Consider the following 24,580-nt stretch of genomic DNA (forward strand, 5'->3'; position numbering starts at 1 on the left):
AATGTAGATGCTGGAAAACCAAAGAAAAGGGAATTCGGAGGAAGGCACTCTGTTTCATTTCTGTCAATCCCATCCAAGTTAATATGTGAGGCAAAGCTGTTTTTCAATTTGCACCTTCATAATTACCTCGGAATAATTAATAACACAGTTCTAAGAATAAATCATTTTAGTAGTTACATGAGTTCAAATGAAAAATTATGTGTAAGCAGAGAAAACAATTTTAAGTGAATTTGCCACTCCAAATTATCATGCAATTATTATTCTCCCTATTTACAACTTAGCCTTATATGTATACCTTCATTTTTAAGAGTTTATGCCCTAGAGCTTCCCTGGTGGCTCAGATGGTAAAGAGTTCACCTGCAATGCAGGAGACCAGGGTTTGATCCCTGGATCAGGAAGATCCCTTGGAGAAGGAAATAGCCATTTCCTTCCAGTACTTCCTTCCATTTCCTTCCATACTCATTCCAGTATTCTTGCCTGGGAAATCCCATGTACAGAGGAGCCTGGTGGGCTACAGTCCATGGGGTCACAAAGAATCAGACATGACTAAGAGGCTAACACTTTTCGCTTTCATCCCCTAAAATGAAAGGAGTGAGAGTCTATAAAACTAAAATCAACATAAAAACTAGAGTTACGAGTATTACTAAGATTTCTTTCTTAGATTAAGCTTTTGAATTTTTATGTAATACTATTGTAATAGTAAATCTATCTTTTCTCCAAAAAACTATGATATCTATATTTTGTTTTCCCTCAGAGAAGGAATGAAAAGTAGACTTTTTTAGTTCTCAAATTTTACAGGAAAAAAACCTAAGGTGCACGTACCTAGCTCACTGATGATTAATATCCTACCTTATTCTTAGTGTAGGAGATAAAAGACTGACCATGGATTCTTAGAGGTTAAGACTTCTAAACATTAATTCCTTCATTAACTTACTCCCCTGATCATTCTTTTTACATATACCACCTCTGCTGTCATGGAACTTAATTAATGGGGGAAACAGACAAACACAAGTAGACAAGTTGGTTAATTACCTAAGGTTGTTTAAGAACCATACTGGAAACAAAAATGGGACAGAAACAAGGAATTGAGTGGGTGCCCTAAGCAGATGAGATGGAAGAGCCCTGGGAGGTGCCTGTGATGAGAAGCCCTGAATGGAAAAGAGGTAGCTGTGTGAAGGGACATGTGACCCAAGCAGAGGGAACAGCAGATCCAAAGGGTCAGAGGTGGGAGTGAGACTGGTTTATTAGACAGCAAGGAAGCTGCTGTGGTTGGATAACTGAATGAGGCCAAGAGGGTAAGTGGTGACACCATAGAGAAGGGCGGGACCCTGCAGGCTACAAGAGTCTTGAGACTGTCCTCCAAGGCAAAGGAAAGCCACAGAGCTGAAGGAACATGAGCAGATGAACCTGAGTCTCGAACCAAGCCTGCCCACTATGTGGCATAAGCAAATTGCTGGCGTGTCTTAGATGTTATTAATAAATTCCTAATTTGTAAAAGATACTCAATAAATAATGACCAGTTATAATCATCAGTAATTATCATTATTGTTAATGTTCTGACATGTAAATAAAGTAAATAAATTTTTTTCCATCCAAATAGGGCTATAGTGTAAAATGATATATCAGAAATACCGAATTATTGAGAAATAAGCAAAATAAATATTTTTTATTCTGTAAAGATCATATTCTTATCGAGGAAAAATAGACATGAATTAGTACATTCAAATTCATTAGGGCTTATTGTGGTTCTAATCAGAATAATTATTGATCTTGGCTCAGTTCTGTCCTTAATTAGTCTGCATTGTGGCTTTTCTCTCCTTGTCAACCTATAGCCTTGTCATTTTGTATCCAGAACTGTGTAGCAGTTCAGTGGTATCTATCAACTACACAGCAGTCATAAGGGCGAATTTCACAGCTATTTTTCAAGTCACTGAGTGCAGTGAAAGTGAAACTGAAGTCGCTCCGTCGTCTCCGACTCTTTGCGACCCCATGGACTGTAGCCTACCAGGCTCCTCCGTCCATGGGATTTTCCAGGCAAGAGTACTGGAGTGGGTGATAATGGCCTGATAGCATCTACTGCCCGCCTCATTTCCACACACACAACTTCTTTCTTACTAACAGAATCCTGATACTGTCCTCTTGCAAGTGACTGATGTAGAGATGGGGCATATAATGCTATTGTAATCCATGAGAAGACAAGACAGGTCTTCTTGGATTCTTCTGGGTAAGGTTTCCATACTCCCCAAAAGAAGAACCTGGAAGGGGGGATCAGTTTTCTGTGCCGTAGATATTGTCCTGCCTGCAACGACATGTCAGTACCACTGTCACCATCCTGCAAAAGAAAAGGACTAGTCTTAGGTGAAACAGTCCCTGAGGCCATCAGTGGCAGAAAGATGAAAGAGATGAATCAAACCTGTATCACTGTCTTTGTGTCATTGAGTCAACCAATCCTGCCGCCTGACCTGCTTCTTTCATGAGATAATACACTTCCTTACCACGTAGGTCAGTTTGCATTAGGGAATTCCATTTTGTGCAGAAGGTGTCCAAGCATGTTACCTCCACATGGACATTTCCATTTGGAAACATCACTCCTTCCTTTGGCTCTGGGAAGGTCTGCAAATGGAACTAGGACTTCTGACTCCAGCCCAGAGAACTCCAGCCGTCCTGGATACGAGCTGATACAGCATTTTAATTTTGATGCAACACTGGGATAGTCACCCAAAAAAGCCCAAGGGGAAAACACCCTAGAAATCACCACAGGAAGACGGTACTTTGGCATGTGTAGCTGATACCAAATGGCCTGTCTCTGGCTTTCCCGATCGTTCAAAAACTTTGACTTTCATCTCCCACTTGCTTAGGACAACTGTTTTTTCCCCAAGACCCAAATAAAGCACAGCTCTCATTGGCTTTTTTTCCCCCCATAAGGCTGCCGATTGTGAACCCTTATCTAATTACAAGAATATGAGCAGAGAACATGCAGGACGAACACAGATCCCAATTCAAATTGTGGTGCTGGAGAGGACTCTTGAGTGTCCCTCAGACTGCAAGGAGGTCAAACTAGTCAATCCTTAAGGAAATCAACCCTGAATATTCACTGGAAGGACTGATGCTGAAGGTGAAGCTCCAATACTTTGGCCACCTGATACAGAGAGTCGACTCACTGGAAAAGACCCTGATGCTGGGAAAGATTGAAGGCCAAAGGAGAAGCGGGTGGCAGAGGATGAGGTGGTTTGGAATAGCATCACCAACTCAATGGACATGAATCTGAGCAAACTCCAGGAGATGGTGGAGGACAGGGAAGTCTGGTGTGCCACAGTTCATGGGGTCACAAAGAGCTGGACGTGACTTAGTCACTGAACAGCAACAAAGCACAGATCCCAGGCACAGGCAGAAACACCCCAGAGAGGAGGTGCAGTATGGCCATTTGTAGGCAGGGGGGGTTTCCTCCCTCCTGAAGAGGAAGGAGGAAATGCTATGGTCATGATAGGATCCTGCCTGTTTTTGTTTTAGCTGTGCAAGATTATTTTAAAATTGAAAATATTAAAGACCCATAAAATAAAATATTCATCTTGGAAAAATGGCACAGATGATAACTGACTATGTAGGGAAGGGATACAGTGGGATTAGGGCTTAATGGAGGTACTGGTGGGGGTTGGGAATGAAGTGAAACAAAGATTACATAAATGTCTACAATGATTCACAATAAGCAAAAAAGCAGTATGGCTTGAAACCAAAGTAACCATTCCAGTCTAATAAGCATTTTTCCTATGAGAAAATTATAGAATTATAAATTTAGCTCATAATGGAGAACAGAAAGCATAATGCACACAGATTTCATAATGTTGCATAGTATTTGAGAAGCATTACTTAGAAAATGGGGTGAACATTATAACTGGTGAAAATTTGCTGAAAGATTGTAATTAAAACAGAATAGTAAATGGTGCCTTAGCTCTCGAAAGGGTCACTATCAGAATCCCACTTAATGTCTTCGTGACTAATCTGCAGCGAAAATGGGAATTCATTCAACGTAAGGACTAGGTTTAGCTGTGAGACATTGTCAGGGGCAGGAAAGTGGGGGAAAGATATCTTGAAGAGTTAGAAACAACGCATGTTAAGTAGGTCACGATAAACAACCCGAAACACCAAAAATAAAAATTAAATAAATGAAGGCGACAAAACTGAAACTTGCAGGCAACAATCTTGAAGGGAAAGAAAAAAGTGACAGCTATTGACATTAGCTATAAGGCAATTACCCATCTCAAAAAAGAAACAGGCCAGGGTTTGTCACAACAACAAATTAAGGACTTAATAAAAGATGCATCAGTTCACATAGCCTTGCTTTTAAAGAAATCAGGGTGACCCTACCCCTCTTTTCCCTATTCTGAGTATGTCAGGTTTGGCTTTTGTGGAAAGCTTCATCTCTTTGGTTGTAATGAATATGTCTAGTGTTAATAGAGATGTGTGATCTTGTTTCTTAATGATAGAAAAAGTGAGCAGGAGGTGGTAAGAATGATTAGGCAGGTGAGGGAGGGTGTCACTGGCAAGCATGGGTTAAGCTGGTGAAAAGTGAGGTTTTGTGAGGCTAATTACTTTTGCACTGCGGAAGGCTATAATATCCCAGGGAGGAGGAGCTGCACTATTGTGATCTTTTTCTTAGCACCAGAAACACACACACACACCAGAATGCTCTAGGAAATTCCTTTGAAAATGGTCAAAAATGCAGTTACTCCTGCAGGGAAAAGATGAATAGTAACACTGATTAAAAGAACGTTCATAACGTAGAGTTCTTACCTGAACAGAAGGGAAAGAGAATATTAAAGAAAGAAAAACATTATTGCAGGGTGGGGCTACAGGAGAGAAAGTTGACATTAGGAAAACTTAGAAGGTTAAGGATAAAAACTTGTGGAGTGTGAGAGCCTCTGTTGGGTAACACACTCACAAAGTGTAAGAGGAAGAGGATTGGCTCTTAGGGATGCTCAGAAGCAGACTTGAGAAAATGCCAAAGCCCTGACAACAGGGAGAACCTCCACTGACTGTGCCCTGTGTGTTGCACTCAGGTTTGCCTCAACCCCCACCCCTCCACCCAAGCCTTCCTCAAATCCTCCCAAACCCCAGCTCCCAGGGGAAAGCAGAAGCCCCAGGGTATGTAGGGACGGGTGCTCCTGACACAAGATCCAAAAGAAACCAGTGGTTGAGTCCATGACCTAATCTAGGGTGGCTCATCTTCTCTGTTGCCTTAAACATTGAAATAACTTTTAGATGTAATCACTCAATCTTCTAGTGATATTTTCTTGGCAGATATGAGAAGAAAGCACCTATATTAAGAGAGGCTTAAGCTCCCAGATGAGATGGAAAATAGGGGTCCTTGATCTCTTGCAGTCATTTAAAGCCCGTTAAGATCTAACATAAAAGGGTTATCCTAATGGCCCTGACCTCAGGGAGTTATGCTTAACTTAGCTGATCCATAAACTGCCTGGACCCATAGTATGTACACCACCTCAGTAACCCAGCTCTGAGGTGAGAGCTGGTATTTATCTAAGCCCTCAGACTGGGTCATAAACCTGACTATGTAAGGACAATGCTTCCTGAACAAAGGGTGATTTATCAATGAAAAATATTATGCAAGTTAATCTCGGAAATAAAAATCTGCTGGAATTAAAAAAAAACAAACTTAAATGCTAAGCTCCCCCATTATGCTGGGCTTAGGATACTAGCAGCCTCTAGGCACAGCACCATCTAGCTCCTGCAAGGCCCCTAAACCTCCTATGGCCAAACCTAGGTAGTCACCTGCATTGGATGGCAAAAGAGGCCAAGCCACCTGAGACTTCAAACGATCAAGCTTGAGGCTGTTCCAAGTCTCAAAGTGGGACCCATGAGTCAGCTGCTTTGTCAAGATATGCCAACGGGTATGGGAACATCAAAGGAACCAGGGGAGATGGCCTGATTGGGGCAGTGGGGAGTTGGAGACATTCTTAAAGACACAACACGGAGATGGTAAGAGAAGGCGACAAGGCAGGGATGGAGCAGAGAGACCCTGAGGGTGCAATGGGCAGGCATGGATGACAGTTTTATGAATTTCTAAGACTGGGCTACAGCAGAAAGTTTGGGACTATGATTCAGTTATTACTGTCATGCAGACTTTGGGCAAATATCCTATGCATGTCCTTTTAAGGCCTTGCAGTGTTCATCTATAATTCTTTATAGTCTCTAGTGCACCTAGCAACTAGTTCTTGTACACCATCTCTTGAGAAGCTAGAAGATGTCAGGTGTGGTCCTTGCCCTTAAGAGGCTCACAGTCTGGAGGGAGGGATTACAGCAGGCAAGGACTCTGCTGGTTGTATACAACCAGGCCAAAGAGGAACACAGAAAAGGTTCCCAAAGGTGCTTATACTTGAACTGCATTTTGAGTTGGCTAAGCTGAGAAAAGGTGCTACCTGTGATAGACATTCAGTTACTACTTGCCAATTCGTTTCTGTTCATTTGGTTTGTGAAGGACTGCCTGGAAGATTGTTCAAGGACTAGGAGATAGTTCTTATCACCATTGTTTTTATTATTGTCGATCAAAAAGATAAACCTATCCAGGTTAGTGTCTATGGGTATAATCTGAAAATTATTATACCTTATCTTTGGCTGAGGTGAGGGGTGCACTTGTAATTTTTCTAATTACAAGACGTCTTCTCATTATACTTATTTCATAGCAAAAAGTTTTAAAAGCTTTTGAAAAGATCACATTTTGTTCACTTGAAATATGTGTGTATATTTTAGCATAAAATATACTTGGCATCTGCTAACATAATTGTATGGCTACGCCTTGCAAAAACTTGATTTCTTTTTAATCAAATTTTTAGAATCATACTGGGTTGCTTGCCAGTGCTGCAATAGTGAGCAATAAATACATCATTAGATCAATGGTGGTTGGATGATAGATTACTCAAAAAATAGTTCCAGCCAAGAAGAACAAGCCCAGAAGTCTCATTGTGCAAAGATTAATAAAATACTGTTTAAAACATAGATCCTGAGTTAATATAGCAGGGAAGAAAACACTGTAAAATAAAACAGAACAGCCTTGGGTTTATAATGTAGGGATATTGATCATGGATTTTCCAAAGTATTCTAGAACAGCCACACTATCATAAATGCCTCTGATTAGACTCAGAGATGAGAAGGAAAACATTATAAAAAAGAAAGGAAACTAACCATGGGAAGGCTTGCTGCTACAATAAATTATTTAAAGCAAGCAGGGCTAGTGGGTTGTGAAGACAATACAAAACAGAATCAATGCCCCCAAGAAACCCCAAACCATCAGCACCTCTATAAATTTCTTACCACCCTTTCTGGCATTTTACTGGAGGTATTTCTTTCCCACCCCTCTTTCCATCCCATCCCAACTGTGACCCTTCACTTTTTTGCCAATTCTTTTCTCAGGGCTTAACTTTTGTTTTTCTTCTCTAACCCAGGATATTGTATTCAGTTGTATTTCTCAGCGTGTATCACAAGAGTATACGCAAGGACACAGATGAGTGAATCTGTCACTTTATTCATCTGGATCTTAAATTTCCCATGGAAACTATATGCTGGGAATATTTAATAAGATACTCGTAATAACATGACTTTCATATTATCCTTCTTAGTTTTTCTTTTTTCTTAATATTGTTATAGTTAATCCACAAAGTTAAAGCTAGAGTAGAACTTCCATAGTTCAATGACCATTCTATTATTAGAAGATATTACTGAATCCAAAAACCAAAGCGAAGGTAGGAACTTAAGGGGGCATTATGGAGGAGAAAAAGTCAAAATGGCGAAGGTTTAAGTATTAGGAGATGTTAAAAAGGCAGATTGATTTGAAAAGTAAATTTTTTATATATAGATTTCACCATGGGAATAAGGATATGGAAAGAAAAGTCAAAAACTTGAATTTGTCAAATTTTTTTTGCCAAAAAATTTTGCCAAAAGTGTGTCATGGGCACCCCCCCCAAAAAAAAAAAATTGTGAGAATTGTTGCTTAGAACCTTGCCATGACCTCTGGCTAGTTTCAAGAAAAGTAGCAGTCTACTGTAGTTTTTTTAACTAGGCATAAATCAGTACCATTGTAGAATCAGGGGCTGTGATTATACCTTAGACTTTGGACATTTTCTAGGTCCATCCAATCACACAGAAGCTGGGCAAATTCTTTTTGCCAGCTTAACATTATTAGCCATACAACATGACTCAATAGGCAACATACTGTTCTAAAATAGTACAGTTCTAAAATATTAAGTCTCCCAAATTCTACATATAGGCTTTGCTGCATTTGGATTCTGTGACCTTTTGCAAATTATTTGCCATTCTGGGTCAAACCTAGATGGTTAAGGTCAGGATCATTGAATTATTATCATATTAATGTATGGGGGGTGGCTGGTTAGCTTTAGAAAGAAAATTGTTCCAAGGTCACATGCAATATAAAAAATTTGAAAAGGTGGAAAAAAAAAAACTTAGATGATATGAATGACTAAGCATGATTCTATCATCTCATCACAAAGTTACATAAAAACAATTCCAATACAAGATCAACTTCTCAGTTATTGGTGTCATCTTTGGATGTGAAAGAAAAAAATATAAATAAGGTTGGCTCTTGGTATCTGGGGATGAGGAACCTGTGGATAAGGAATGCCGACTGAACTATGCCACTTTACATAAGGGGCTTGAGCATCCTCAGATTTTGGTATCTGCAGGGGTGGGAGTCCTGGAACCAATCTCATGAGGATACTGATGGATGACTGTATTATTATTCTTTTGTGGCTGCTGTTTGCTCATCTGTAACAAAGTGAGAAAAAATCTTTGCACGCAAAGGATTGTTAAGATAAGCAACCTATAAACATGCCTGCCAAGTGTTCCTCAGAACATAAATTGCTCCATAAAAGTACCGGTAACGACCCAGTGGCCTGGAAGAATCCAAGTTCAGTGTTCTAGCCCATACAGGTCCTTTTGTTAGCAGTGAAGTAAATATTCTGGGCACATCTGACTTCAGAGAAGTCACCTGGTTATTAGGTACTTGGAAGGTAGGAAGAGGGAAGGGCAGCAACTTCCGACAGATCCTTTCTCTTTTAAACTTTACCTAGGAGTGTTAAACACTGAGAACTATGCCAGTCTGAAAGGGAAGAACAGAATCTGAATGTATCAAACTACATATAAAAAAGCTAATTGATATGATTAATATATCAAAATCACACTGATTTTTTTTAACAGCTGCTTTTTTAAAAGTTAACTGATTTATTTATTTATATGGCTCTGTCGGGTCTTAGTTGCAACATGCAGGATCTTTGTTGAATCATGTGGTGTCTTTCACTGCAGTGTACAGAGTGCATGGGCTTCAGCAGTTGTGGCCCACAGGCTTCATGCTCCATGGCATTTGGAATCTTAGTTCCCCAACCAGGACTGAACTTGCATCCCTTGCCTGCAGGCTTCCCGGGTTGTGCTAGTGGTAAAGAACCCCCCTGTCCATGCAGAATACTTAAGAGACGTAGGTTCGATCCCTGGGTTGGGAAGATCCCCCGGAGAAGGAAATGGCAACCCAATCCAGTATTCTTGCCTGGAGAATTCCATGGACAGAGGAGGATGGCAGGCTACAGTCCATAGGGTCACAAAGAGTTGGACTCAGCATGCACACACCCTTGCATTGCAGGACATATTCTTTACCACTGGGCCACCAGGGAGGTCCGCACACTGATTTGAAAGGAGAGGTGGCAGTCAGTTCTCAACCCTTCTCCCTGTGATCTAAGAAAACCTGTGTACCTGATTAATTGGATACCTCAAAATACTTAAGATGATTTTCTGAAACTGAGACTCCCTGAGCCTCTGGGTTGTGGCCTGGGACACTCTCCTGATCAACAGGCAGACCAACTACAGCTTCCTAAGGAGATCCCTGACCTCAGACAAGTCTGCTCTAGCCCCACTGAGGTTGTAGCTCCCAAGCTTGGAGTGAGTTAAAGGTGGCTCTCAAGAACTGAAAGTCTTGTACCCTCCAGGGAGAAAAGCCCAACAATGTGAGTTCGGACTTGTAAGGTTACCCCAGAGCACCCCAGGAACCCACTGGACCTGGAGGAGGGAAGAGATCCAGCTGGGGTGAGGTCTCAAACTACCTTGCTTCCCAAGACAGACTTCCTTAGAATTGGGGCTAACCTGGAGCAGGGATTCCTAAGGAGTCCCCAGACACTTCTGAACAGAGGACAAAGGGTACCATTGTTTAGGACACAAGAGTTTACCTATAAATTTACCTATAAATTTCACAAGGCTAATAAATGCCACCTGGAAATTCTGGAACAATCATTTATTGAATCAACTCACAGAGTGTAATTGTTCTTTTATATTATAAATGCCCTTGCAGTGTTTCTCAAAATATTGTGAGAGGATCCCTGACATCAGAGTAACTTGTGGGTGCTTGTTAAAGATATAGATTCCTAAGCCCCGCCCCAGATTCCTGAATCTAACCCTGGAGACTGAAGTACAGCCCATCAACTGAATTTTTAAGGAGAAGCCCAGTTGACTCAGGTGACGCATATCAAGACAGGAGAATTATTATATCTACACAGTCCATCAGAAATATATGGATTAGGGGTTAGGATATTTTCCCCCTAATGTTTAAGTACCATAAAAATGAAAACAATGTTTGTGATAAGTTCTTAAGAACCATGCCAGTATTTTCTAGCCACGTATAATAAGCACCATTATTAAAATGTGATTACGAGCAAAAAATTATTAGGTAAAATATCAACCCTGCTTCTCAAAAACACTGCCTTTATTTTGTCACCAAAAGTAATTATGCTATTAAAGGAATTTATAGTTTTTTTAAGTATCAGTCACTTGGCTGCAGGAACTTAATAAGCTGTTCCACTCCTCCTATAGCCATTTAGTCATCAAAAGTTTAGTGATAAGCCTTTTTAAAATTATTATTATTTTAAAGTATAAATTGTGAATCATTGCACCTAGTGATTAGGCTGAATATGAATTTATATTCGAGTGATAAATTCTTAAAAATATGTTTCATTAGAATTACTAAGGCAGTCAGAGCTAGTAGATTAAATAGCCTTTGTAGTAACATTCTGTTTACTTCTATTAAGATTTTTTTTGTGGGGTGCAAAACAATTCCGTTTTAATTCATTCTCTCAGAAGCAAAAGGAAACAGTTTCTGATATACATGCTACTGCAAAGCAGTAAACCAGTGTTGCATGGTTATCCATGGTTATGTGACAAGCTCTACATTTCTTTTCTACAGGGATTTTTTTTTTCCTCCTTATATACTCCTCCTTTCCAAACCATGCCTATAATTATTTCACAAAATACAGTTTGCCATTTCTGAAGAATCAAGCACTCCTTCTCTCCCTTACCAAAAATCACATGTTCAGGCTGAACTGTGAATGAAAATGGACCTGAGAGGAGGCTTTGTCTGTAGCATGTTGTTTCTACTAAGGGTTGCCCCCTACCCATGTTCCACCCTAGAGCTCCCAGTGAAGTATACATACTATGTTTTAACAGATGGGCTGGCTGGCGGCTGCTGGGCTATAAAACAGGAACTGGGAATCTGCTTGGAGTGGTATTGAATTGAATGCTCATAAAGTTCATGGACATACACTGACCCAGACAGACTAGGCAGATCCAGACATGCTTACACACACACTCATCATACACCCCACAGATCAGATGACGTTCAAGGCAGTTTCCCCCTCCATATCTCTTTCATTTGCTTATCAGTTATATACACACACATATAAATACACACATATATAAGCACATCTACATATGCATGGATAGCTATACATCTCAATGTTTTTATACATTCTCAAGGATCAAAATATCCTCCAATTCTGTCCCTAAGTCTTTACCTAGTACTCTCAGTAAGCTCTCTCTCATTCATGTTAAATAAGAATTACAAGAAGACAATTCTATTTAGTCCACACATAATATAAATTACATGTATGTAACCACCCTCGAAAACAAAACAAAAACAGCTGCTTTTACCCCTTATCAACCAGAGGGGGGAAAAAAAATCTTTCCCAGTCTGAGTCACAAACATGAAGTGTCAGGTTTAACCTTGAATCCTCTGTTGTCAGTTCCTGTCACAACTTCATCACTTAAACATACAGGAGCTCAAACAAACACCAACCGACCAGCCTGGTGGTCGTTTTCACAGTCTTTTGGATTCCCCGAGGCCTCCCAGCATTGGGACGGACAGCAGCTACCCTCTGCCCTAAAGAAGTCCTTCGGGCACACTTTGTATAAGGATGCAGAGGTCCGAGCACCTCACGAGGCATGTGGATTCAAGTGCTAATGGGAAGTAATTACTTTACAAAGTTTTATATCTAAGCTATCAATTCCCTTTAATAACTGCAAAGCACCAAAGCCGCTGCTACAGAACCTGACTGGTACTAAAGTTCTCTGACCCCTAAAGACCCACCCGAGCCGGATGATCACTGGCATCAGGCACAGGGCTACCTCTTCCCGCCGACTCCGGCACGTGTTAATTTTTCAGGAACCCATCTTCAAGCTTCTAGGAACTACTGTTCGCACGCCACTGGACACGAAGACAGCCCCTAGCGCGCGTGTCACCGCTGTAGAGGGCCAGGGGACGCGTCCTCGGACCCCATCTAATGATGGCAATTACAACACACCAAGTTTTCGCCAACACAGAGCCGTGTCCTGGGCCGATTTGGGAAGCTTTGAAACAAGAAGTTCGGGAGTAGGGGGTGCTGGCAAGGAGCGAATACCGCCAAGCCCTGACCTCCCAACAAGCCGATACGCTCGCACGGACAGATCGACGCGCGCCAGGACGCGTCCAGTACCCCACCCCCCACCCCCGCGCCCCCCAGTCGCCGAAAGACGCAAGGGGAGCCACTCTCCTTGCGCGCAGCCACTCACCCTCGTAGCCGAGTCCTGATCGCAAACCGACGCCCCTGCTGCGAGTCCTGAATCCCAAGTTGCCCCGAACCGGCGACAGCCCTGGCCGACCGGGGCACATTAGCTCCGGAAGGCACCTCGGAGGGAGCACGACAAGCCCGATGGTAGCCCCGGCTCAGCAGCTGCCCGGAGCGCGCCGACAATTCACGGACCTGCTCTGAGAATGAGGCGGACAGCCGCGTAGAGGCAACCCGGCTCCGGAGGTAGGCGGGGCCAGGAGGCGGGCGGGGCGGAGTCAGCCCGGGGCCAGCCCCGCAGGGCGGGGCGCCCTTCCAACCGTGACTGGTGGTGCCTGCAGCCAATCGCAACTGCGTCAGGGCCCGGGGCGGCAGAGGGCGTTGCTGAGCGCCTGGCTCCGCCCCGCCGCCGCCGTCCAATCGCCCGCAGCTGAGGGCTGGCTGGGCTACGCGCCCGCGGCGGGGAAATTGGCAAAGGTGTGGAGCCGAGACTGCGGGCTGGCGCTTTGGGGGCGGCCGCGGCTGGACCCCGACGCCTCGGAAGGGAAGTGGTGGCCCCGGAGGGCCCTTGTGGGCCTGGGGCCGCCTGGAAACACCTTGAGTCGGCGCGCTGTGGAGCAGGAAGCCCGAGCGCCCCGCGGGCCGAGACTGGATGGACACCGTCCACCCCTGGCGCCCGCAGGAGGTGCGGAACTTGGCGTTCCCAAAGGGGGTCAGCAGGAGGAAACTGAGGCCCAAAGATGATGAAGCCCGGGCTGGATCACGGAGCCACCGGTGGACATCCGGGATGAGAACTGCGAGCTCCGGGTTTTCTGAAAAGGTTCTGACTAAGGTCTGATGTTATCTCCGAAATAAATCTCCAACCCCGCCGAGAGTTCACGACACCGTCCCTCCTCACCCCGATCCTCCACACTACCGGCAGCAGGGACTTTACAGGTGCCTAGGCTCCCTTCCCGAGGCTCCCTGGCACCTGCACAGGGCCCCGGGGCGAAAGGAAGGCTTGGGGCGCTCGATAGTGGGGCTGTCTGGCGGGATGACCTCCGCAGAGGTGGCTCCCCCTGCCGCTGTCCGTAGGGTCTGCTGGATGGACCAGGAGCGTCCCATCTTGGCGAGCAGGAACGCCGCAGAAAGAACCCCGCCTGTCTCAGACTGCGCACTCTCGCCCCCTCTCCTTTAGAAGTCCCTGGTCCTAGTTAGACACCTTCGTAGTGCCTGGACTTGGGGGCATTCTGAGCTCGCTGGGTCAATCCGTGGCTGAGTGGCCTCGAAGGAAGGCTTTGTGGGCTCTGTCCTCCCTGGACAGCCAGGTCACTGTTGCTCATTTTCTCGGCGGATCAGCTCTTCAGCCAGGTTTTAAGTCTTTGCAGAGCTGGGGGTGTCAAGAGTCACAAAGCAGAGCTGGGTGCTGCTTTCCAGTCTGAGGCCTAGAATGTTAGCAAGCCCTTGACTGTAAGCTGTTCGTGGGGAGCGACCTCTGTATGCATTCCACAGGTAGACACCCAACCCATGTTAGTGAAATGAAGATTTGCATGGCAGGACGGGAGTCAAGCTCCCTGGCACCCTGACACTCACCTCCATCACTGACTGTTGTCTCCCACACATCCCATAAGTCCTAAAGGTTGTAGTCTCTCAGTATAGTTAACTATTCAGGATATCACACATGAGGGAGTATAGACCTCATGAGGTGTTATTTCAGTGGCTCCCTAGCCCCCTATACGAGTTCGATCCCTGGGTTGGAAAGATCCCCTGGAGAAGGGAATGGCTACCCACTCCAGCATTCTGGCCTGGAGAATTCCATGGACTTATAGTTCTTGGGGTCACAAAGAGTCTGACAGGACTGAGTGACTTTCATTGACCCTCATAAGGACCTGCATCATAAGTAGCTCACCTCTCAAGAGCAGGTTCTGATGAGGGTCATTGGCAAGAAGGAAGGAAAAGGCCTGTGGCTGAAAAACAGTGAAACGGCCCCTCTAGCAGGGAAGGCTGCACTCTGAAGGGAGCTATGTGCTTGGACTGAGTTTCAAATTGTGTCACCTCATCTCCCCATCTCAGTGGGGAAAGCAGGCTGTCAGGGGGGCAAGAAAATCAGGGTCTGGACAGTTCTTAGTAGGCCCTGAAAGATTGATTGTGCTAAGTCACTTCTGACTCTTTGTAACCCTGTGGACTGTAGCCTGCCAGGCTTCTCTGTCCATGGGATTCTCCAGGCAAAAATTCTGGAGTGGGTTGCCATTTCTTCCTCCAGGGGATCTTCCCAACCCAGGGATGGAACCCATGTCTCTATGTCTCCTGCATTGGCAGGCAGGTTCTTTACCACTAGGCACCACCTGGGAAGCCCTGAAATATAAATTAGTCATGCAGACATTGTGCATATTTAAGCCCTTCCTCCCTGGTGGCTCAGACAGTAAAGAATCCGCCTGCAGTGCAGGAGACCTGGGTTTGATCCTTGGGTTGGGAAGATTCCCCTGGAGAAGGGAATGGCTACCCATTCCAGTGTACTGACCTGGAGAATTTCATGGACAGAGGAGCCTGGCAGGCTACAGTCCATGTGGTAACAAAGAGCAGGACATGACTGAGCGATTTTCACTTTTTCACTTTCATCTAATGAACCAAAAGACTGGTACAGGCAAGGAAGACCATTCCATCCAGTTCCAACAGTTGTTTAGCATGCTGTGGAGAATGGCCTTTTCCCACAAGGAATTAGATGTAGACCATGTGAATGGAATATATACTAGGTCTGTCTATACTAAGGTCAGGATGGGAGCTACAGGAAAAATGTCTCTCCCTGGATTTTTTTTTCAACTCCTGGATGACTGGAGAAAAAGTTTTCTACCAGTGTTTATCATATTAACACCCTGTGAAGGTTTTGCACAGGTGCTAATATTATTTTTTTTTTAAATCACCTTGGTAGTAGGAGCCAAACATTGGCTGTTGACTACACTTGATATAGTATTTATGTTAGATAATGAAAAAAGGAAATAGGAAATGTCTTTTCATGAAATAAGTTACAACTAAACAAGTAACTTCCATGTCCCAATTTCCAAGCTTTTCTGTTTGTTTGTTTCACAGAGACCTTCCCATCCATGAATTCATAGACAAGCAACTGGTCTTGTTTTCCCTTATAGGATGGATGGCATTGGAAGGGGCAGAGCAGATTACATTCATATTTCCATGCCATGTTCTGTTGTAATTGGCACTTGACAGGAGCTTATCAATCAGGCATGCCGCTGCTGCTGCTGCTAAGTCACTTCAGTCGTGTCCGACTCTGTGCGACCCCATAGATGGCAGCTCACCAGGCTCCCCTGTCCCTGGGATTCTCCAGGCAAGAACACTGAAGTGGGTTGCCATTTCCTTCTCCAACGCATCAAAGTGAAAAGTGAAAGTGAAGCCGCTCAGTCGTGTCCGACCCTCAGCAACCGCATGGACTGCAGCCCTCCAGGCTCCTCCGTCCATGGGATTTTCCAGGCAAGAGTACTAAAGTGGGGTGCCATTGCCTTCTCCGTTATCAATCAGGCACAGACTTACTCTATTCATTGCCAGTCCCCCTAATGATCTCTTGAGTTGGGATCATCCCCATATTCTATTAATACAAAGGAAAAGTAAACCTATTACTTGTCTAAGAACTCATTATGGTCCTATTTGTATGAAACAAACAAAACAAAACAAAACCATGGGAATCTGAACTTGGAAATCTCTTGTTTAGTTCTTCCTGTTTCACCAAAAGAAATATTCTCTCTCTCAAAGGAATGAGGAAGTTTATGGAATGGCTTGGAAGATTGAGAAGGGAAGAATGAGAAGATTGAGGTGGGACCATGGAAGCAGGGCTGGTCCCTTTGTGGATGGTGAGCAAATTTGCCTACAGGCACTCTCACCCACCTCTGACACAGAAAGAATATTTTGGGACCTCCTAAATTTCAATAGGGTGTGACGGATAGGAGCACTGGGTTCTAGTCTGAGTGACTGCTGTGGTGAGTGCTCCTGGCAGTCACTTAACCTCTGTTTACCCTTGCTTCCTTGATCGTAAAACAGCAGTGGCTGAATCCACTGTATTTATCTACTTAAGGCGGACACCATGCCTATGGTGACACAGCACTGTAAATGTACCAGCTGCTGAAAAGGAGAACAAGACAATGTTGAAATGGGAAAATAGTGTGGTCTGAACAATTCCCTTTTACAATAGCAATTTCTATTCATTTTAATCTCATTGGATTACTGTTCTTCCATGGAAATGAGGGCAAAGGGCCCTCACAGTCCTTTCCCTCACAGTCCTTTCAAAACTTTCATGTTTTGAAAGTTTTACTTACTGAATAGTATTTTTCCCCTTTCCTATGTCTACCACCTCTTTCAACATATATTCAACTTAGAAACTTATTCAGAATTTGAACAGGTTGAGCAAAGAAATGCAGTCAGAAGTAGCAGATTCTAAATACCAGCTAGGCTATGAGTTCATTTTGAGACCTTAGGCAAACCATTAAAATTTCCCATACCTTGGTTTCCTGTCTATGAAACTACAGTGATACTTCTGATTAATATCAACGAGGTAGGAAAGATAACAAATGATAAGGCACTTTGAAATATTGTAGTGCAGACCACGAAATATCATGGAGATGTTTTTGGCACACTAAAGTATGGTGTTAGTTTGTACACCACAACTGGGAGATATTTTTGTAACACAGAGAATTCTGGTACAGTATCTATGGCCAGGGTGATACCACCCAAAAAACAATGATGTCTCATTGCATTTAAATGACAGTGCCACTGTTCCATATGAGAGTATATTGCCACAGACACAATTAAGTAAAAATGTGATAGCAGAAATGGGTGGGGAAGGGAAAAGCCTCTCTTCCATAGAAATGTGGAATTTGTTCATACATACCCCAGGAGAAAAAACTACATTGAACTTCTTAAAAATGAATGCCACTGAGTGAGCACAAGTCTGATGAAAGACAATAATGATCATGGAAAAATGGCCTGACATAAAAATTAAACAAGTTGGTCTAGAAAAAATAGTCCTAATTTAAAAATTTTCATAACAGAATTAGTAAAACCAAGGAATTAGACTGTGGGGAAGGGAGGACTGTGTGTTCAGGAAGGAAAAATGGACTCCTAACATAAGTAAAATTTAAGAACAGTAAGGCTACTAAGAAACAGGGCAAAGAATATGGGCTCTGGATTTTCTTTCCACTGCTTCCTCACTTTGAGACCTTGGATAAGTAGTAGTCTCTTGGAAACAGCTGGAGTGGGGGTGGAAGGTGATAAGCTTTTTCTTACTGGTTTGTTATGAGTCTCAAACTCTGAGCACAGGGCCAGGCTGATTAGTTGGCCCTCTTGTTGTTCAGTTGCTAAGTTGTGTCTGACTCTTTGTGACCTCATGGACTCTAGGATGCCAGGCTCGTTTGTCCTCCACTATCTCCCAGAGTCTGCTCAAATTCATGTCAATTGAGTCAGTAATACTATCTAGCCATCTCATCTTCTGCCAGCCCCCTTCTCCTTTTGCCTTCATTCATTCCAGCATCAGAGTCTTTTCCAATGAATTGGCTCTTTACATCAGGTAGCAAAAGTATTGGAGTTTCAGCTTCACCATTAGTGCTTCCAATGAATATTCAGGGTTGATGATGTTCAGGTTGATATTAAGCTATGACAAATCTAGACAGCATATTAAAAAGCAGAGACATCACTTTGCTGACAAAAGTGCTTATAGTCAGAACTATGGTTTTTCCAGTAGTCATGTATGGATGTGAGAGTTGGACCATAAAGAAGGCTGAGTGCCGAAGAATTGATGCTTTCAAACGGTGGTGCTGGAGAAGACTCTTGAGAGTCCCTTGGACTGCAAGGAGATCCAACCAATTATTGGGTCCTCTACCAATAATAATAACCTCTAATATTTATTGAGCAACACTTAGTGCTGTGCACTGTTCTGAGCCTTTTCATCTAATGACACTTAATCCCTGCAACTACCTTATGATTCACTGCCATCTCTTCCTCAGTTTCTATCTATATAGATGGACTATTCTAGGAATAGTATCCTGCTATGCAGTGAAAATAAAAATCTTCTTTTTATAGGTACTGGCAATATTCCAAAAAATTTATTTTTCTATAGGCAACCTCTTTCTTGAACATACTAAGAAAGAAAATAACATTTAAAACTTCCATTGTCTTGCCTTCATATGGAGTGGGCTAATACCGCCTTTCCTGGTGTCTAGAAAATGAGGTTACCGTGAGTACTCTGTGGCACATATGTTACAGCAAAGCAAATGAGGGATTCAGAGTTCAGCACAAAAAGGGCCATAGAAAATAAGTGCTTCAAAACTCCAAATCAATTTCCAGGTCTTAGTTTGTAAGCTCCTAGAAGATTTGGGCTTCTAAACGGTGTGCTCATCATCTGGGTTTTGGTTTAATGGAAGTTAGTTCCCCTGAGGCAACAATATTGGAATCCTAACTGGCTGGCCAAAGAAGGAAAAAAATGGATGATCCCTTAAAAATGAATTCTATCATCAGTTATTATGAATACCCCAAATTATGAAAAATTCACATATAAGTATGCCAGGGAAAAGTAGCCGTGAGCTATAATACACACAATCATTTATTACCCAAGAGAATTTAGGTGCTAATGTGGATGGTATTGCATCTGTGAAATTCTGGAACTCACAAAGGTTTCCAAGATATAAAGCCAAATAAAACATAATACAGAGGGAAACGATTTTGATTATGTAACATTTATATATAGCATTTCATTTCACATTTTCAAATTGCTTTTCAGTCATTGGTTTATTCTTCACAGCACACCTGGGGAGTACATCCATGCTCTTATCCGCTGTTCACAGCTGAGGCAGCTGAGACTGAAAGAGGCAAAGCATTTTGTCCAAGAACACAACAGGGGCAGGGTGACAAATCACACATCCATTCAATCACGAGTCTATTCAGTACCTACTCTTGGCAAGGCACCACGGTCTGTGGTGTACAGAGGTGGATATTGTGTACAAGGCCCCGGCATTGCAGGCGCTTTCGATCTGCTGGAGCAATAAGTGGTTGGTGGATTATGTCTTCCAGAATGATCTAGACGGCAAGGGTTTAGAGGAGGACGAGGTGAGTCTCCCAAGATTCCAGGAGATAATGGGGTTTGAGACCCTTGAGAGATGGGTTAGAATTTTGGAAAACAGAGGCCAAGAGTGATGGGAGTGGCAGAGAGACACAAAGATGGGCAAATTCAAGATGTATTAGAGAATGTTCGACTGCAGCAGGGCAGTGGAGGAGAAAGGGCTGGAGAGTGGAAAGGAACAGATTTTCCAGGGCGCTGAATTCCCAGTTAAATATAAAGATTTTAGCCTGTGGGTGGTGGGGACTGGACTCATCTCTGACTTCTCCCATTCACTCATTATTCTAACATGTACTGAGTGCTATTATTTTGTGCTTAGTCTCCAGATGTTTTCCCCATACATCAGCTTTTCTAACCTTCACAGCATTCCAGCAGGATACAAGTTATTATTCTTCCTTAAGTGGATGAAAAAATGATCATGTAGGTAATGACAGTTGAGGAATTTGAAAGGAGTACTCTTCACTTCCTCATGGGTATGTACTTATGGGAAGAATAAGTACAGGTTCCGGACAGTGTACTCAAGATACCCAGCTAATAGTATGCCCCTCTCTCTAGCTCATTGTCTTTCTAGAAACAAAAATACATAGGAGAGAAATAAAGTTAATTTCTTAACATGTAAGTGATTCTATGTCTAAAGTTAGCTCCAGGTTAAAAGAAAGACAAAGGGTATTTCCTCCTATTTTCTCTGCCCTACAATTAACAAATGCCTGCATTTTTATAACTTTAGTCTTATAAGTGTCTTTTGGTCAATTTGATCTAATTCCTTCCCTTTAGCATGTAACCTAACCCATTTATCTTAGTGCCCTGTAAGGTCTCCATTTCAGCTTGAATTTTGCCCATTAAGAAATAAGCTTTTTTTTCTCTCCAGATACAGGCTACTAATTAGCATTTTTACTGTTTAATTATCAGGACTAAAATAAAAGTGAGAGAAGAATGACTGTTAACCCAAAAATATTTAGAAAGGAAACAGATTGCTTACTTAAATCTTTCTATAAAGGAGTAAAGCAGTACTATAAGGAGGTGGGTGGATGTTTAGGTGACATAAAAATTTTAAGTGAAAAATTTCAGCATACGTTAAGTAGGGTGATTTTTTTTTTAATCAATTTGGTTTTGTGGGAGAGTTTTCTTTGAAAATGCCTACCCATGATCAGTCAGGGAAGTCTTCCTTTAGGTCAAATATCTACCACAAACGATAGGCCAACTTTAACTGTCTGCCTGAAAACGAATAGGAACCACTAAAATGGGATATTTTAAAATTCTAGGTGCAGTACACAACATTCTCCTGTTTCTCAACCCTCTAGTGCCTTGTTTGGCTTTGCCCAGAGTATATTTTATGACCCAAGTCATAGATTCATGAGTAAATAGTTGAGTGCTTCTTCATGTTTGGTGTATGTGTGTGTCTTTAAGAAGTTGAAAGAAAGTAAAACTAACAGGTAAGAATGATTATATTTCATCTCAGATCTTAAGATCGAAGGATCCCCTGTGAAAGATATGGAAAACAGGCACTAGACCAGAAAATTGTACCTGATTTCTCCTACCTTAAAATGCATGACTTTCCCCTCTGATTTCAAGGAAAGCAATGGGCTGGATTGTGGTGGCCTGTGTTTCACTGAGGAACACAATGAAACTAATTCACAGCATCTTGACTTCTAGATCCACAAAGCAGGGATGGTTACCTTGAGATATGGAGGAAACAGGACTTTGAAAGACTCAGAGGAAATCAGACAGCTTATTGTAACCATTTGCATCTCTTTACAGAGGAAAAATCCACAGTGTGTATGTCTGGGGATTTTTCCATGTTGATGGAAGTGTTCAGAGTACCAAGTGAATCCCATTGAAGGTATGTATTAGCATTAATTTCTCCTAACTATTGAAATGAAGCCTACCTGGCTCTTTCTTCCCTTAAGATGTTCAGCAAAAATGCTGAGACTCTCAAAGCTTATTGGGGTAGACACCTGCTGGAATTAACCTAATTTAAAAAACAATAACTGTGCATAATAGATAATTTCCCCAACCAACAGGCTTCCTGTACAGAGGCTCTTTTCACAAGAGCTTCTGAATTCTGGTGAAGTCTAATGGGGTATCGCAGGTAAGAAAATGTGTGAGAAGCTGAATGACATTTCAACCTGATGTCTGCTGGTGAAGGCAAGTCCAGGAGTCCCCAGGAAACCAGTATGTCAGCTGACCAAACCTTAGGAGTCTCTGTGGGGAGGATGTTGGTCTAGTCCTGACTCAAGAATCCAAGGTCATTGGGTTGCAGCAACCCTGTAAGCCTCTCAAGGAACTCTTGGTAACCTCCACAGTAAGCACTACAATATTATCCGCAGATAAAAGTACTCAGTAAGTTTAGTTGTTAGCAAGTGGTAAGCTTAATCAATATAGACAACTTCCCCTGTGAATAAAACCAAAACCCTCAGAAGGCACAAAGAGGAAAGAGCATGGTCAAATGTCAAGGGGCCCCAGATAAGTCACGCTTGCTTAGGATTCCTGGTTCAGACCAGCTGTGGCTGGCGTGAGGACACAAATTCAAGTTCAGAATCACAGAAACCATTCAGTTGTAAATGAACTGGAATATGTAATTGGACCTGGCCCTTTAAAAGTTTGTGGCTCTTTTAAAGTAAAATGGAAAAAAAAAAAAAGGAAAACCATGTCTGTTCTCTGACCCCCTTTTCCAAGAAGCTGAAAATATGGTGTCATTGAGTCTTTAGTTGTGGGTTATCATCCTTATGAGACTTGTCTGATTCCAAGATTGGAGGCTCTTCCTCTGCCTCCCCATTTTTGCCCACCCACAACTTGAGATAGATCTCAAAGTCTCATTTTGACCATATATTCTTCCAGTTACATGGTGGAAATGAGGAGAAGCTAAATATAGCCACGTGATAACTCTCAGCAAAAACAACTTCAAGTTTAACGTCAACAGTGAGTATGTAGCATCAGCTTGAAGACTTGTGTGAACATGTACAAATATTTCCTAAGAATATTTTTCAGAAAAGTGTATTTATGATACAATCTCTAATTGCATTGTGAATGATAAACAACAAGGTTGGCAAACTATATTTCAGGGCTGTTTTATATATTTATTTGCTACCATTATTAGCTCTTTCTTTGTGACTGCAAATTATATCTGCTTATTAATATTGGTGGAAAGAGGGAATTGCTGTACTTTAGTGCTGGGAAAGGATTTTTCTGGTTGACAATGAAGGTTGCAGAAAGTCTTGTTTAAGAGTTTATTTTGGTATTTGTCTCATCTTAAAAGGCTGTGACTGGGACTTCATATCTATCTAATAAGCATGCATGTTACATTTTTATGTTTGCTGAGTGCCTTATAGTCTTCCATTAGTCTACACAATACCCTTGAGGGTGGGTCAGTATTACTGCCTACAGTTTACAGTTGAGAAAATTTGTGACACTCAGGGATTATGTGATTTGTACAAGGTCACCCAGCATGCTAGCCTAGCTAGTAAAAGATAACATCAAAGCTCTTTCCAAATAAAAAGTGCCTTATGAATGTTAGGTAGTATTAATGGGCATGATCCCAGGATGAGTAAAATACACTCCAGGAGTAAAGTGCTATACATGCTCTATGAAATTAATTCTTTTTAACCACAGAGCGACTTTCAAAATAGGAATTCTTGAACCTAGCTTTGTATCAGAAACATCTTTATAGCTCTGAGAGCATGTGAGCACCTGGCCTCCTACCTGAAGAACAGAATCACAGTCGGGCAGAGGACCCAGGTGATCTGTGTCTTGAAAAAGCTCCAGGGGGATTCTGATGCTCAGCTAAGGTTGAGAACCACGATTTTGGGTCAGAATAATAATCTCAGTTAAGCAACAATAACAATAACACTGTGGAGTCAATTTAGGAGAAATCTCCGGGGTTCTACCCACCAGTTCACAACTGTTATTAGCAAAGGAACTGCCTCCGTGAAATAATTGACTGTAGTATCCATGCATGGAATTCCAGGAAATAACACAAACATGAAAGTTTACTTAAGAACTGATAAGGTTTGAAAGCTATAGTTTGTTGGGTAAACTTACTGGATCCTTTCTTGGATTATTGTTCAGTCCACCCTAATGTTTTTATTCTGATTACCTTGTATGATAATCAGCACAACAAGAACCTATAATCTCTGTCCTTTCATCCATTTTTCAAACATTTATTGAATATTTACTAAGCAGAGATTGCAGAGTAAGAATGGTCCTGGCCTGCAAGGAGCTTATAATCAAGTGATAAAATAGACACAGGCCAAACAAACCAAAATCCTATAATACTAAGCTACACATGTTAAATGATAGTCGAAGTGTGTATGAGGCCTTATTCTTACTTGCTGAAAAGTTGAAACAGCCCAAATGTCCATCGGTTGATAAATGGATAAATAACATGTGGTATGTCTACACAGTAAGCTATCTATCATTCAACAATAAAGTGGAATGAAGTACTGATACATGCTACAACCTGGATGGATTTTTAAAAAAAAGAATCCAGTCATAACCACATACTGTATGATTCTATTTACATAAACTGTCCTAAATAAGCAAGTCTATAGAGATAGAAAATAGACTACTAAGGATTCGCTCAGTCGTGTCCGACTCTTTGCGA

The 24,580-nt window shown here is 42.3% G+C and overlaps 1 protein-coding gene and 1 long non-coding RNA gene across 2 annotated transcripts in view; one reads left to right on the top strand and one right to left on the bottom strand.

Annotated features, from left to right (window-relative positions):
- The window catches only part of MARCH3 (membrane associated ring-CH-type finger 3), a 156,398-nt gene extending 143,265 nt beyond the window's left edge, over positions 1-13,133 (bottom strand). Inside the window, exon 1 of the mRNA XM_027547013.1 lies at positions 12,892-13,133. The gene's annotated coding sequence lies outside the window, so the exon portion shown is untranslated. The remainder of the gene's footprint in view (positions 1-12,891) is intronic.
- LOC113895613 overlaps positions 1-22,899 on the top strand; it is a 66,999-nt gene extending 44,100 nt beyond the window's left edge. Inside the window, exons 4-5 of the long non-coding RNA XR_003511889.1 lie at positions 21,739-21,820; positions 22,819-22,899. This is a non-coding gene — a long non-coding RNA (uncharacterized LOC113895613). The remainder of the gene's footprint in view (positions 1-21,738; positions 21,821-22,818) is intronic.
- Positions 22,900-24,580: the final 1,681 nt, after the last annotated feature.

This window comes from Bos indicus x Bos taurus, chromosome 7 (assembly GCF_003369695.1).
Source record: "Bos indicus x Bos taurus breed Angus x Brahman F1 hybrid chromosome 7, Bos_hybrid_MaternalHap_v2.0, whole genome shotgun sequence".
In the NCBI taxonomy this organism is placed as follows: Eukaryota; Metazoa; Chordata; class Mammalia; order Artiodactyla; family Bovidae; genus Bos; species Bos indicus x Bos taurus.